The following is a 13,527-nucleotide window of genomic DNA, read 5'->3' on the forward strand; positions in this document are numbered from 1 at the left end:
ACTTAGAAGGCTGAGATCTGAAGATCGTAGTTCAAAGCCAGCCTAGGCAGAAAAGTCCCTGTGAGATTCTTATCTCCAATAAACTACACCTAAAAGCCAGAAGTAGAAATGAGGCTTAAGTGGTACAAAGAGGCTCAGGGACAGTGCCCAGGCCCTCAATTCAATCCCCAGGACGGGAGGAAAAAAATTAAGAAGATGAAGAACTTGGGTGCCAGGAACTCTAGATTTGAGTCCTGAGCTTCCTAGGTATTAGATTCTTACTCATTTGTTTATTCAACAAATATTTGTGAGCATCTATTGTGCTCTCTCTCTCTCGTATGTATACACATGTGTGCATGCTGGTATTAGGGCTTGAACTCAGGGCCTTGTGGCTTTTTGCTCAAGGATAGAGCTCTACCACTTGAGCCACAGTTCCACTTTCTGATTTTTGGAGATTGAATTGGAGATTACAGTCTCTCAGATTTGTTTATTCAGGCTCATTTTGAACTCGTATCCTCAGATGTCAACCTCCTTAGTAGCTAGGATTACAGGTATGAGCCACCAGCACCTGGTCCTGTACTCTCTTTTGAACAAGTTATTTAAACTCAGGTAGCCAACTTCATTCTGCCTTTCTAAGAAAAGATAATATATCTGTCTGTGATAGTTGTAAGAGTTATGTGAGAGGGCTGGGAATGTGACATAGTGGTAGAGAGCTCGCCTAACATGAAGGAAGCCCTGGGTTCAATTCTTTGGTACCACATAAGTTACACAGAAAAGGCCAGAAGTGGTGCTATGGCTTGAGAAAGCCCAAGGACAATGCCCAGGCTCTGAGTTCAAGCCTCAGGACTGGAAGAAAAAAAAAGAATTATGCAAGATAAGTGCTTGTACACAGTCAGCATTTAATAAATTAATAAATAAATGTTTGATAGCTGGGCACTGGTGGCTCACACCTATAATCCTAGATACTCAAGAGGCTGAGATTTCAGGATTATGGTTCAAAGCCAGCCAGGGCAGAAAGGTTCTTATCTCCAATTTACTTCCCAAAAACTAAAAATGGAGCTGTGGCTCAAAGTTGTAGAATCCTTTAGCAAAAGAGCTCAGGGACAGAACCCAGAGTTCAAGCACCAAGACTGACAACAAAAATAAAACAAGTGTTTCTAATTATTACTTTCTAACATTGTTAGTATTCCCCCTTCCAAAAGTGCGAATCTGCACCTGGGAGAAGTTTGTATGATTCCAGGGAAGGAACTATGTCTAGGTGTCTCTTCTCTGGAGTAAGGTGGCACAGGACAGGCTTGGCACCATGGTTGTCTTTGTTAATTTCTCCCCAAATTAAAAGCTCTTCATGGGCTTGGACTATATCTTTCTGTTGAGGATGGTGGCCACAGTACCTTTGGCAATGCCTGAAAGACATTCTCCAGATGTTTACAAAAGGAAGGAAGGAAGGAACCAAGCTTCTAGCACTGTTGTGATTGTGCAAAAATTATGCAGTCTGTTTTGGAAGCAGAAATGGAGTGGTATGGATGCTACTGACAAAGTGACTCTTTCTAGGACAGGAATTTTTTTTTTGCCAGTCCTGGGGCTTGAACTCAGAGCCTGAGCACCATCCTTGGGCTTTTCCTCAAGGCTAGCACTCTACCATTTGAACCACAGCACCACTTGCGGCTTTTTTCAGTGTATGCGGTACCGAGGAATCGAACCCAGAGCATCCTGCATGCGAGGCTAGCACTGTACCACAGGCCAAACTCCTGACCCAAGGACAGGAATTTTGTATGCACAATCCCAGTAACTCCTTCCGGCATGTTCCATTCAGAAAACAGGAGAAGGCCAATATGGTGGGAGAGTGGTTTGTTTGGGTCCTTGGAGAGGTAGGTTTTTGACTTTAGCCCAAAGACAGGCAACATCACAGCAGAGCTTTAAGCTGGGACATGTAATGGTGACATGATCACAACATAGGCTGAGTTAAGGAGACAAGAAACACATAGGGAGACCAGTTAGGAAGGTGGCTGTGACCTTGGATGGGGATAGGAGTAGGGACAAACATATTCTAGAGAGATCTGAACAAGCTCTCTGATGGTTTGGGGCTCACACATGCAGGGAAGGGTAAAGGAGGAGCCACAGCTATCACCTCAATTTGTTAAACTTGCTCCAAGCATCTGTCTGCTCTTTGGTGACTTTTATGAGAGGGGCTATCTTCTCATTCACTAGCTTGTTCGATGTGATAGCCTTCAGAGATGGCTTTCCATTTCTAGGAGCCTTGGAGAACCTGGTAGTTCATTTCCTCCCCTCGCCATCCCCACCCCAGCAATCCTTTGCCATTTAGGTACACATATTCATGTCTCCAGTTCAGTCAAATCCAAGCACACATACTCTCTGCCTCCGGCTCTTCAGACATACACTTACTTCCAAGACACTCCCCAGACCTTTCCATCCTGATCTGATTTATCCTCACCTGCCCAGAGCCTGGACTTCCTTCTCTCCCCCTCTCCTCCCATCCCCCTGCCCCAGCCCCTGCCTCCACTTCACCCTATTAAGAAACCACCCCACAGAAGCCCCTGCCCCTGGCGGCTGCTCCCTGAGCCCCGCCTGTTCTCCCTCCTCCTGTTCCTCTCCCTGACAGATGCCTCAGAGCCCCGGGCCGCAGTTAAGGTGACGAGATGCAGCAATTCTTTATGAACATTTCATTCCTGCTCGCTACACGACGTAAATTAGATGGTGTGTTACATTCGGGCAATAAGAGAGATATGTCACCACGACGCTGGCCCATTGGATGGAGAGGGTAATCCTGCCGTGAATTTCATTACTGCTTTTATATAGACAGAATTAGCTCGGTGACAGCGAGCCTGATTGTCTTTCACTAGGGGTTTGGCGAAGAGCTGAAAGGATTTCACCCTGATGTGCACACTACTGAGTGACCCCGCTCACCAGCGGCTCCGATGATTGCTTTGCACCTTGCAGAAGCCCACAATTGGCTCAGCCTCTCCCTGCCTCGCCTCCCTCCCATCCTCACCCCTCCCAGACTGGCTTTCTCTTGAAGAAAAAAAAAATCACTCCTAATGGAGGAGTCACAAGGTCATAAAGGGAATGTGCATGTAGGGAGGGGCAAGGTGGCAAAGCCTAAAACAAAACCCAAAACAATCCCTTTCTGTGCAAGCTTTCCTAGCTGGATACTGTCCTCACTCACTCTTGCCCTCCAGGAATGGGTAAGAAAGGCCATGTCCAGCAAGGGGTTAGCAGCTCATGCTTGTAATCCTAGCTACTCAAAAGGCTGAGAGCTAAGGATTAAAGCCAGCCTGGGCAGGCAAATCTGGAAGACTTTTTTTTTTTTTGTCAGTTGTGGGGCTTGAACTCAGGGCCCAGACACTGTCTCTGAGCTTTTTTGCTCAAAGATAGCAGTGCTCTATCACTTTAAGCCACAGCACTCCTTCCAGTTTTCTGGTGGTTAACTGGAGATGAGTCTCAAGGACTTCCTGCTAGCTTTGAACCACAATCCTCAGATCTTAGCTTCCTGAGTAGCTACAATTACAGGTGAGAGCCACCAGCACCGAGCTAGAGGCCTCATCTCCAATTACCCATCAAAAAGTTAGAAATGAAGTGGTAGTTCAAGTGGTAGAGTGTCATCCTTTAGCAAAAAAGCTAAGGGACAATGCCCAGGCCCTGAGTTCAAGCCCTAGTACTAACACACACAAAAAAGACCATGATCTGGGCCTGGAGTTTGGCCTGGTGATAGAGTGCTTGCCTAGCACGCACCAAGACCCAGGTTCGATTTCTCCGTACCACATACACAAAAAAAAATCAGAAGTGGAGCTGTGACTCAAGTGGAAGAGTCCTAGCCTTGAGAAAGCCCAAGGTCAGTACGCAGGCCCTGAGTTCAAGCCCCCGGGACTAGCAAAAAAAAAAAAAATGGCTGTCATATTCAGCCTGTGGGGTCCAGAAATTTCAGTCTAAAGGCAAAACGTCCCTTAGCTGTGTTTCTCCCACACATCTGATCCCATCATGCCCCCCATACAAACAGAACTATTTACTCCCTCATGTTTAATGGGTCCTAGATGTCCAATCCTCATAGCCTGCAAACAAGCACAGATCAGCGGATTCCTTCCCCACAGTCTATTTTTGTGGGTATGGGGAGTGTGTGTGTGTGTGTTTGAGGGGGGAGTAGCTGATCCAGAGACAGCCAAGCGCCTCCCTGTTTCTTAGGCTCTGTTGCCATCTTCTCCATTCCCTGTCTGTTCCCTTGGCCTCTGCTAAATCCTCAATAATAATGGTCTTCTGCTAGACTTCCCTGAGTCAGCTGGCTGCTCCTGGGGCTAGCCAGTCAGGTTGAACATTGCTAACCCCTGCTCACCACTCTGGCCCTTCCCATCAGCTCCCAGTGGTCCTCTCACAGCTTTAATTCCTTGGAGACTCAGGGCATCCAGTACACAGCATAATCTCCACAAAGCCCCTTCTTTTCTGGTCCATCTGACATATCTGTCAGGAAAGCTTCTCTCCATGGCCCACAACAGCCAGTGCAGTAGCCTCTGTGCTGGGAGGGATTAAGGTCACAATCTCTATTTTCTGCATGGGGTGGGGACTTCTGGATTGCCTTGGAAGTCTGGCACAGGGTCTCTCTATCCTGTGTCTCCAGCCAACTTGAGCTTCCACTCTCAATCTTCCAGGCTCTTCAACTCCAATTGCCTAAGCTCAAGCATTTCCCTCAGTAAATGGCTCCTGCCATGAATAAAACACTGGAGTCTTACAGGATAGCCCTTCTCCATACTTCAAATTCACTCTCCGCTGGCTGTATGATCAATTAGGCCCTCTTCTCTCTCTAAACTTGTTTCCTCACCTCCAAAATGAGAGTGCTAAGTGCAAGGTAGGTGCCACCAGGCAATGCCTGTAGTACTGGAAGATGTTTACTCTGCCTGCTGCCCTTATCAATCAGCCTGTTTTGGATTACTGCTAATGGTAGCTGCTCTGCCAATTGTCGCTTCCCTTTCCTAGAGCAGTCTGAATCTATAACTGGCACCATGGGCACACAATGCCCACTCACCCTCTTTTAGTCTATGACAATTTTCTGGGGGGTCATTCCTGCTCTGAATAGTTAAGATTACTGAGTAGCTAGGAGTCACCAGTACCCGGCTTTGTACAAATCTTTCTTTTTCTGTCTTTCATTTTTGCCAGTCTACCACTTCCATTTATGTGGTACTAAGGAATGGAACCCAGGGTTTCACGTATACAAGACAAGCACTCTACAATTAAGCTACATTCCCAGCCCTACACAACATTTTTATGCTTATGGTAGGCCCACCGGTGAGCAGGGCAGGAAATGACCTCAGAGGGATTGGGAAAGATACTGAAAAGGAGGATTCTGTGTAGAAACTACCTGGGAGTGGTCTGACAAAGAACTGGAAACAAGTAAGACCGAGTAGAGAGATGTTGTGCTGTGTGGAAGTTTCCCCAAAAATGCCTTGACTGGCCTCTGGTGGCTCACACCTATAATCCTAGCAACTCAGGAGGTTAAGATCTGGGGATCTTGGGGATCTTGGTTTGAAGCCAGTCTGGACACACAAATCCAATAGACTCTTATCTCCAATTAACCAGCCAAGAAAGTAGTGGCTCAAGTGATAAGAGTACCAGCTTCATGCAAAAAGGCTAGGCAAGAGTCTGAAGCCCTGAGTTCCCATTCCAGCTTGGATTTCTTTTTATTAAGGTTCTATTTTTATTAAATTTTTATTTATGTGGTACTAAGGAATCAGACCCAGGGTCTCATGCGTGCTTGGAAAGCACTCTGCCACTAAGCTACATTCCTAGCCCATTTTCTGACTCTCTTTTCTTTTTATTCAGTCATAGGGCTTGAACTCAAGACCTGGGTGCTGCCCCTGAGCTTTCTGCTCAAGACTAGTGCTCTACCACTTTGAGCTACATTTCCACTTCCAGTTTTCTGATGGCTAATTGCAGTTGAGAGTCTCACAGACTTTTTCTGTTTGGGCTGGCTTTGAAATGCAATCCTCAGGTCTCAGCCTCCTGAGTAGTTAGGACTATAAGTGTGAGTCACCAGCGCCTGGCAAAGCATATACTTTCTTACCATGAATCACAACTTCCATCCTTCCTGGAAGGGCAGAGAAAAGTCCCCAGGCAGGTTTGAAGGAGGGATACTCCTCTGCTTGGAGCCCAAACCTTGAAGCCTTCTTTACAGATTCCCTACATAAAAGAATCTAAGCTACCTAATCTCCTAAAGCAATAGAGGATAGCATGGCCAGTGGTCTGAAATACTATTCCTCTTAAATGTGTTTACATTGTCTTACTCCTAGGCCCACAGTCTCACTGACATTTTGGAATGGCATGGCAGGTGGAAGCATTCCCAGGTGAGTGAGATCTCTAACTCAGTGCTTGTTCTTGGGCTCTGACCCCGAACTGTACTCCTCAGAAGGGAAAATGTCTCACCTCTCTTCCTCTGGAGCTTTCTTTTCCAGTCTGTAGGCACAGCACTGAAGCCTGAGAGATAGGGGGAGATGGAGTTTCTCACCCTACCCCCATCTTCACTGATGTCATAGCCCTTACTTCCTGACACTAATTGGTTGCCTTGGAAACAAGTTCCTCAAAGTGCATGCTGACTTGATGTAGTAGGAGGCAGAGACCTTAGGAATCAGCCTTCCACAAAGAAACTGCAGAGCCCCTCAGAATCAAGTATGCTGCCACAGCCTCCTTCGTTTGCTGATATGCATACCTGGCATGCAAAGAGCCAGGTTTACCAGCTCAGGAAAATGCTTCAGGAACGGGCCACTTAGGTATCTCAGCTTACATATAGCCAAGAATATATAAAGGCAATTCTAATTCACCATGCCTACCATTTCTTACTTTATTTGGGAATCTTTCTGGTCTTTGAGTAGGGGAGATCTTGCTGCCACAGTCCAAAGAAAAAAGAAGCCGGGCACTGGAGGCTCACACTTATGATCCTAGCTACCCAGGAGGCTGAGATATGAGAATCAGGGTTCAAAGCCAGCCTAGGCAGGAAAGTGCATGAGACCCTTATCTCCAATTAACTGCCAGAAAGCTGGAAGTGGAGCTGTAACTCAAGTGGCAGAGCACTAGCCTCGAGCAGAAAAGCTCAGGGACAGTGCCTAGGCTCGGAGTTCAAGTCCTATGACTGTCAAAAAGAAGAGAGAAAGAAAGAGGGGGAGGAAGGAGGAGGGAGGGAAGCAGGAAGGAAAGAAGAAAGGAAGGAAGGAAGGAAGGAAGGAAGGGAGGAAGGAAGGGAGGAAAGAAGGGGAGGAAGGGAGGAAGGAGGAACGGAGGAGGGAAGGAATAAAGAACAATTAGCTAGTTATCCTGGACCAAGCATGTAACAGATGTAATCTGGCCTGTCTTCCAGGGCCAGATCAGAAGTCATCTCTTCAGGAAACTGTCCATAAGTAGCTAATCTCCCTGGAGCTGACAGGGCCTTATACTTACAGAGCATACAGTGTGCATTTATGCGTGTGTGTGTGTGTGTGTGTGTGTGTGTGTGTGTGTGTGTGTATGTGTACTAGTGCTTGAACTCAGGACCTCGGCACTGTCCCTTAGCTTTTACCCTCAAAGCTGGCATTCTACTACTTGAGTCACATTTTCACTTTCAGCTTTTTCTTGATTAACTGGAGATAAGAGTCTCATGGATGTTGATGCCTTGTCTGGCTTTGAATAGTTATTCTCAGATTTCAGCCTCCTGGGCAGCGAGGATTACAGATGTTATCCAATGCGTATCTCATAACTTGTCCTGTACTGATATTTTCTATTTACTAAATATCTCTTTTCATTCTGGTTCCCAAATCTGGCTAGTTTTTGTTGCTGTTAGGTGAAATTAAATTTGCTCTTTACTACCCTCTACTCATGGGGTTTAGGAGAACCTTGAACCTATTAATGCCCATCCTTGCTTGATACCAAGATTTTGGCCCCCTTGGGCTTCCATATAATTGCACTGGTTTCTAAATGCAAACTACAGGAAATAGGTCCCAGGATGAGCCTTCCAAGAAGCCTAGAGCCTTTCTCTTCCTCTCAAGGGTGAGGAGCAGAGAATGTTTGGTATTTATAGATGACACTTTCTTTCCTTTTCTTTCATCTTTCTTTACTTTCCTCTTTTCTTCCTTCCTTCCTTCCTTTCTTTTTTGTTTGTTAGTATGGGTAGGGTACTGGAGCTTGAATCCAGGGCCGGGGTGCTCTCCTTTAGCTTTTCTGCTCAAGGCTAGCTCTCTACCACTTGAGCCACAGTTCCATTTCCCAGCCTTTTCCTAATTAATTGGAGATAAGAGTCTCACAGACTTTTCTGCTGACACCAAACTTGAGATCTTCAGCTCTCAACTTCCTGAGTAGCTAGGATTGCAGATGTGAGCCATAGGTACCTGCTCTTGCACATTTTTTGGTGAGAAGCAGTATCTGTGACTTCTCCTAGATTGGCCAGTGAAGGGTGCAAGCATGTGTATGGTTCCACTTATGAGGGTGAGTGAGCATGTGTTCAGGAACTTAGGGGTATGTCTCTATGTGTGTTTTTTTCCAAATGCTTGGCTTTTTTCAAAATGGCTTAGAGCACTACTGTCATTTATGGGGTTTAAAATGTCAGAACAGGGCCCGAGGGGAGGCAGGGGAGATTAAACCGCAAACAGTGAAGGTTATAGATGACGTTTCTGATAAGCTGACAGGCAGACTCAAATGATACTGCACTTTAGCAGTCATTTAAACACACACATGCTCACACACACATATGCACATATACCAGTTCATCTTTTCATATTTTAATGACATATTCAGAAAGCTAAAACCATAAAGCCCATGTCTACCATGGCTAGAAAACCACAGGTCTGCTTTTGGAATACATCCAGCAATGCTGTGGGTGTGAGTGTGTATGAATGTGTGTATGAGTGTGTGTGTGTATGTATTCAAGTGCACCTACCTAAGGCATATTTGTTCCTTTTCTCTTTTCTTTTAGTGTGTGTATTTCACCCCTTTTCTACCAGACTACCTAATTGTATAAAACAAAACATATAACATCCTTTAGGGACTGGAGCCTAACATTTTTGTATAAGGCAGCAGGCAGATTTGAGATGTACAAATATAAGGAATCGAGGCTCAACAAGGCTGGGGGTTTCAAGACCACCCAACTCAAAATCAAATACTGGTCCTTGTGCAACTATACATTAAAATCTAGGGAGGGCTGGGAGTTTGGCCTAGTGGTAGAGTGCTTGCCTAGCATGCATAAAGACCCAGGTTCGATTCTCAGTACTACATACACAGAAAAAGCTGGAAGTGGTGCTGTGGCTCAAGTAGTAGAGCACTAGCCTTGAGGAAAACCCAAGGACAGTGCTCAGATCGTGGGTTCATGCCCAGGACAGGCAAAAAAAATTATCTAGGGAGGAGTTGAAGGCATGGTAGAGTGCCAACCAATGAGCAAAAGCATCAGATACTGAGTTTGAGTTCCAATCTTAAACCAGAAAAGAATCATCTAAGGCCAGATGTGGTGGCTCACGCCTGTAATCCTAGCTACTCAGGAGACTGAGATCTGAGGATCAAGGTTCAGAGCCAACCTGGGCACAAAAGGACCCGAGGCTCTTATCTCCAATTAACCTCTAGAAAATGGGAAGTGGGGCTTGGCTCAAGGGTAGGCTGGTATCCTTGCGCTAAAGAGCTCAGTGACAATGCCCAGGTCCAGGGGTAGGATGCTAGCCTTGAGCTGAAGAGGTCAGGGACAGCGCCCAAGTTCAAGCCCCATGACCCACAAAAAATTTAAAAAAAAGAATCATCTAAGGAGGGGCCGGGAGTTTGGCCTAGTGGTTAAAGTGCTTGCCTAGCATGCATGAAGACCCGGGTTCGATTCCTCGGTACCACATACATAGAAAAAAGCTGGAAGTGGTGCTGAGGCTCAAGTGGTAGAGCTCTAGCCTTGAGAAAGTCCAAGGACAGTGCTCAGGCCCTGCGCTCAAGCCCAGGACTGGCAAAAAAACAAAACAAAACAAAACAAAAAAAAAAAAAACTTGGGGCCGGGAGTTTGGCCTAGTGGTTAAAAGTGCTTGCCTAGCATACACGAAGACCCGAAGACCCGGGTTCGATTCCTCGGTACCACATACATAGAAAAAAGCCAGAAGTGGTGCTGAGGCTCAGGTGGTAGAGCTCTGGCCTTGAGAAAGTCCAAGGACAGTGCTCAGGCCCTGAGCTCAAGCCCAGGACTGGCAAAAAAAAAATCATCTAAGGAGATTATTTATCTATTTATTTATTTGTATCAGTCCTGGAACTTGAACTCTGGGCCTGGGCGCTGTCCCCGACTTCTTCAGCTCAAGGCTGCCACCCTACCCCTTGAGCCATAATGCCATTTCTGGTTTTCTGGTAGTTAATTGGAGATAAGAGTCTCACTGACTTTAATGCCCGGGATGGCTTTGAACTGCAATCCTCAGATCTCAGCCTCCTGAGTAGCTAGGATTACAGGTATGAGCCACTGCGCCTGGCAAGTTGGTACTCTTAAATTCTCCCTGCATGCCAAGTACTGATGACTCACATCTAGAATCCTAGCTACTAGGATCAAGGTTTAAAGCCAGTCCATGAAGAAGAGGACTCTTCATAAGGTTCCTACCTCTAACTATCAAAGAGCTAGTAGTGGAGCTGTGGTTTAAGTGGTAGAGTGCCAGCCTTGAGTGAAAAAGCTAAGGTATAGTGCCCAGGCCCTAAGACTGCCAAACAAAACAAAAGAAAACAAAAACACTTCTCTCTTGAATATTATATAACTATTTTCAGCTCTCTATTGGACATCCTCTAAAAGTATAAATATAAAGTTGTTCTAATAGACAAACTCCTAAATATCTTTTTGTTTGTTTGTCAGTTGTGGGGCTTGAACTCAGGGTCTGGGCACTCTGAGCCTCTTTGTGTCAAGGCTAGAACTCTATCACTTGGGCCATAGTGCTACTTCCTGTTTTTGAGCAGTTAATTGGAGATAAGAGTCTCACAGGTACTTTTCTGCCCAGGCTAGCTTTGATCCTCAATCATTGGATCTCGTCTCCTGAGTAGCTAGGATTATAGTCGTGAGCTGGGCTGTGAATAATACCCTTATTGAAATATACCCTCCCCTCCCCCCCAAGTATACATTCCAGTCAGTAGTAAACCACTTACACCTAGTTTTTGAAGATAGTATTCCTACACCACCTCCACCACCCTTCTTCCTCTCCCCTTCCCCATCTGGCTCTCCAAATCTAATGAACCACTTCCTCCTCCTTTGGTACCCCTTCTCCTGAACATTGTAGTTATCCCTAAAATGACTCTCATTTTGCTCTTACTGTCATGCCTAGCTCCCTCCTTGAAGGCATAGACTATTCCTTATTGTTGGAAGCAGCAAGGCGGAGACTAGACTTGAGTCCTGCAGTGTATTTCCCAACAGTCCCGCAATCTTGCTGAAGCACTTGGTTAAGAATTATCAGGCTGCCGGCTGCTGGTGGCACATGCCTATAATCCTGTCTACTCAAGATGCCGAGATCTAAAGGATGGAAATTCGAGGCCAGTTCACACAGAAAAGTTCATTAGACAGAGGCTGGAAATGTGGCTTCGTGGTAGAGTGCCTGCCTACTACACATGAAGCCCTGGGTTTGATTCCTCAGTACCACTTAAACAGAAAAAGCCAGAAGTGGCACTGTGGCTCAAGTGGTAGGGTGCTAGCTTTGAGCAAAAGAAGCTCAGGGACAGTGTCCAGGCTCTGAGTTCAAGTCCCAGGACTGGCAAAAAAAGTTTATTAGGCAAAAAGTAGGGCTAAAGGCATGGCTCAGGTGGTAGAGCCCTAGTGTAACAAGTATAAGGCCCTGAGTTCAAGTCCTGATACCAACATACACAAGTGATTGCCAAGGCAGAAAGGCCAAGTATGAGAGCAGAGACTCATATTAGCCTGTGGTAGGACATTATACCTAGGTCTATCTCAATGAGGCTGGCCGCCTAGTCACCCAACGTCTGTTCCACAATAATAGCAATACTTGAGGCTGGGACTCAGCTGGGTTGAGATAAGAACTTTTCTCACTCTCATGCAAGAGGGAAAATCTTCAAGAAATCTTTGGAGAAAAAAAAGAAAAGTAAAGTAAAAGTAAAAGCAAGCAAACATTTAGAAATATAGAACAGACCAAAGGAAGATTTGGATTCTAATCACCTCTGCTTAAGAAAGGACATCTAAGAACTCAGGGTCTTGCATTCATGCTTGTCTTTTTTTGCTCAAGGTTGGTGCTCTACCACTTGAGCTATACCTCCACTTTCAAATTCTCTGAGTTAATTGGAGATGAGTCCCTCCGGGGGCCAGGAGAGAAGCCTAGTGGTAGAGTACATGCTCAACATACATGAAGCCTTGAGTCCTTAGTACCACATACATGGAAAAAGCCAGAAATGGTGCTATGGCTAAAGTGGTAGAGCACTAACCTTGAGAAAGCCCAAGGACAGTGCCCAGGCCCTGAGTTTAAGCCCCAGAACTGGCAAAAAAAAAAAAAAGTGTCCTTCAGCTTTGTGTGCTCAGGCTAGTTTAGAAAGCCAATCCCCAGATCTCAGCCTCTTGAGTAGCTTACAAGCATGAGTCACTCACTGGCGTCTAGCTCAAGAGTCACCTTCTAAGCTAGACACAGTGGCATTCACTTGTAGTATCAGATACTACAGAGGCTGAGATAAGAAGACAGCTTGAGTTGAGAAGTTCAGGAAGAGATCGGGCCACATAGTGAGATGCCATGTCCAAAGCGCAATCACCTTCTAGACATTGTCACCCCTGCTTAGCAGAGCACATTCAGGAGTTATCTTCTCTCCCAACCCAGGGAAGAGATGGAGCTGAAGCAAGTCCTCATCCTGCAGGAATGAAGGTCAAAGCCACCAATGAACTAGCGCAACAGAAAAATTCATGGGCCTAAACCTTACCCCAGAGAACACCTTACCCCTCCAGAACACCAGGGCAATATTCACCTCTTTTTCAGCTAGATCTATAATCTGATCTTGCTTATATTCCTAGGGTACTGTAAGCCGGGTGCTGGTGCTCACACCTGTAATCCTAGTTACTCAGGAGATTTGAGGATCATGATTCAAAGCCAGCTCGGACAAGAAAGTCTGTAAGACTTATCTGCAACTAACCACCAGAAACCCTGATGTGGTGCTGTGGCTCAAAGTGGTAGAGCACTAGCCTTGAACAAAAAAGCTCAGAGATAGCCAGCACCCAGGCCCTGAGTTCAAGCCCCATGACCAATAAAAAAGAAGAAGGAGAAGGAGGAAGGAAGGAAGGAAGGAAGGAAGGAAGGAAGGAAGGAAGGAAGGAAGGAAGGAAGGGAGAAAGAAATCAGTAGAGTGCCAAGCACAGGAGTAACCTAAATAATCCCCACAATGACTCTCTGAACTGGAGACCATTTAGTATTCCCATTAGAAATGAGAAACTGAATCTCAAAGAGGCTGCGACTACTCTAAATCCACAAAGCTGGCAAGTGCTCAGCTGATCTAACTCCCTAATCCCAAGCCTTTATCCTCTGTGATACCCTGCTTAACTCAAAGAAAGCCATTGTTCAATATTTCCTCATAGTAATAATAGTCTTCAATACTTATTGA

Source organism: Megascapheus bottae, chromosome 15 (genome assembly GCF_031878675.1).
Source record: "Megascapheus bottae isolate mThoBot1 chromosome 15, mThoBot2.hap1, whole genome shotgun sequence".
Classification (NCBI taxonomy): domain Eukaryota; kingdom Metazoa; phylum Chordata; class Mammalia; order Rodentia; family Geomyidae; genus Megascapheus; species Megascapheus bottae.